At 46.5% G+C, this 2,725-nt stretch overlaps 1 long non-coding RNA gene across 1 annotated transcript; it reads left to right on the top strand.

Moving 5' to 3' along the window:
• Positions 1-200: 200 nt before the first annotated feature.
• LOC119801671 lies at positions 201-1,670 on the top strand. Its single transcript, XR_005283276.1, has 2 exons — positions 201-271; positions 1,418-1,670. It is a non-coding gene; the product is annotated as an uncharacterized LOC119801671 (long non-coding RNA).
• Positions 1,671-2,725: the final 1,055 nt, after the last annotated feature.

Here is a 2,725-nt window from a genome sequence, read left to right as displayed (position 1 = left end):
GTTCCCAGGGATGGTTGTGTTTAACTGTGGTTAATGATCCGCCTGCATGGTGCCAGGGAGGCCAGCTCCCAAGGTGAGTGATAAGCCACAGAACTTGAATTGGTGGAGATACCACACGTGTTGTGGGCACCTTGGCTTGCTCACAAAAAGCAATGAACTCTTCTCTCAAACACTCTCCACTCTCAAACCAATCTCCAGTGGAAAACTTCCAGTTCAAACTCAGAGGCAGGGGTGGAAGTTAGCTCCATACTAGAATATTCTCTGGCAAAAGGTATTAGCCATGGATTCTCAAGCTTGGCTGCATGTTAAGATCACTTGGGGAAGGTTTTTCAAAACACAGTGCCTAGACTGGATTCACAGCTAATGAATTAGAGCTTAGACCAACTTTTCTTGTATTTTTGGTTGTGAGCCTAGCCTTTAACGACCGAGCTATCTCTCCAACCCTGGTCAGATTTTCCTAACCAGGGAACTATTGGCATTTGGGACTGTGTAAATCAGTTGCTCTATGCTCAGAGGGATACTTCTCAGCATCTTAGACTCTAGATCCCTCCAGATTGTGGGAGCCCACAGAAGTGGATCCGTTCTACCTTGACCAAAGGCCAGAGAGTTCAGACCTGTTCTTGCTCCTTCAACATTTTATGCAGGAGGTTTGATTTAAGGTGTGGCTGCTAGCAGGACATTTTGACCTAGGGTGTGGTTATTTGATGTTTTGGGTATTAAGAAGGTTAATTACTGATTTCCTGGATAGAAAGGGACAAATCACTTTGTTTTTACTTTGTTTCTTGTATCTGGTAAAGATGCCTCTTGCCTTCCGCCTCCTCTTTGGATTGGGGTATATAAAGGCTATGAGAAATTAATATGAGGTGGATCTCAGTATTTACTGGATGCCCTTCCAGCACTATCAGCTGTCTCTTGTCTAATTCTTTCTTAATCGTCACACCTCTAAGAGTGGACGAATAAACCTGGTGGGACCCGCAGATGTCGCGCAGACACTGGACACGACGCAATGCTCAGACATTCTTAAAGGCTTTCCAGGGGGTTAGGGTGTGTGTGTGTGTGTGTGTGTGTGTGTGTGTGTGTGTGTGTGTGTGTGTGTGTGAGTCATCCAGTTGAGCGTTAGTGCTCTCCGGGCAGGACGCAATCATTATCGTTTTGAAAATCATTTCAGCCGGTTCTGACGCAGCCAGGCGGAGAACCAATGCTCTGGGGGCATTTCCGGTTCTGACACAGCCAGGCCGAGAACCAACGCTCCGGGGGCATTTCCTTTAGGAACCGGATCTTGTGGGAAGTCTCAGAAGTTCTAGAGTTGTTCTCTTTGACTGTAATTTAATAGACCAGGAAGAATGGAAATGTTCTGGGCCGAATGAGCGCTTCTACTCATCTTAACCCTAGTCGTGATTTGTCCCTTTCTATCCAGGAAATCAGACCGTGAACGACCTCAGAGGCTAGCAAGACAGCTGAGCCTGTCGCTTACCAAGATCAAGTCTCTCTGTGGTGAGCAAGGGACTTGAGCTAATGAAAGAGCTAAGCAAGCTGGATGACGACTACACGGTGCATGAAACTGATAGAATTTTGCCTTGGCTGGCGGTGTCATGAGGATCTCTTCACGTGTTTTCCTTTAGCAGACATTCAAGTCTGTTGTGGAATAATCCTTTTGTACACTGTGAAAATGTGTCACTCTGATTGGTTTATTAAAAAGCTGGATGGCCCAATAGCTAGGCAGGATTTTCAGGAACAGAGGACGTTTGGAAGAAGAAGAGGAGGAGGAGGAGGAGGAGGAGGAGGAGGAGGAGGAGGAGGAGGAGGAGGAGGAGGAGGAGGAGGAGGAGGAGGAAAGAAGGAGGGCAGAGCCATGCAGGAAGCAGGAAAGTAGGATGGACAGCTTGTAGACGAGGTAAATAAGGATGGGGAAGCATTGACAGAGTGATAGAAACGGGCTCACTTTAGTTGTAAGGGCTAGTTAAAAACAAGCCTAAGTTATTGGCTGAGGTTTCATAATGAATAATAAGTCTCTATGCCATGATTTGGAAGCTGGCTGGTGGACAGAGAAAGACTCGCTACAGAAGTCAATAATAATAATAATAATATAATTTAAATATAGGATTGTGTTATGATTTAGCTGGGAACTGGACCCCAGGGGCTCATGTACTTGGACACCTCACCTTCAGCTGGTGGTCAGAAGTAGGGCCTGGCTGGCCACTGTGGGTCCTGAGGGTGACAGTTTAGTCTGCTTTCTGTCCCAGCCTCTCTGCCTGCTACCCTCTGCTTCCTGATTTGCCCCCCAGGAGCCTTGCCAACATTCTCTCTCTGCCTTGTCTTCGCCACCACGACAGACTATACCCCTTTGGAGTAGCCACGAAGAGTAAGTTTGAATTAAGAACAAAGCTCGTGGTGGGGCTCAGCGGCAGATGTCTGTAACCCCAGTACCCAGAAAGTAAGGCGGGAAGCCCTTAACTCAGCTACGTAGTGAGGCCCTTGATTCAGTACCTGGTGAGTTACGAGCCAGCGTGGACTACATAAGATCCTAGTCCAAAAAAATAAAAAGAGTGCAGGTCCTGCGCAGACAGAAGTTTGTTTGTTTTGTTTCCTGCTGGTCCAAACTCACCGATTCCTGCATTCTAAGAAGTGTCCAGTTCACTAGATATTGGTTTTTACTTGATAATATGAAAAGTTAGCAGTAAATCATAAATCAGAGAGGAACAACATTTTCTTGTCTCTGAGAGAA

This window comes from Arvicola amphibius, chromosome 15 (genome assembly GCF_903992535.2).
Source record: "Arvicola amphibius chromosome 15, mArvAmp1.2, whole genome shotgun sequence".
NCBI lineage: Eukaryota > Metazoa > Chordata > Mammalia > Rodentia > Cricetidae > Arvicola > Arvicola amphibius.
Note: the sequence above shows the minus strand (reverse complement) of the source record. Positions and strands in the feature narration are given on the sequence as shown.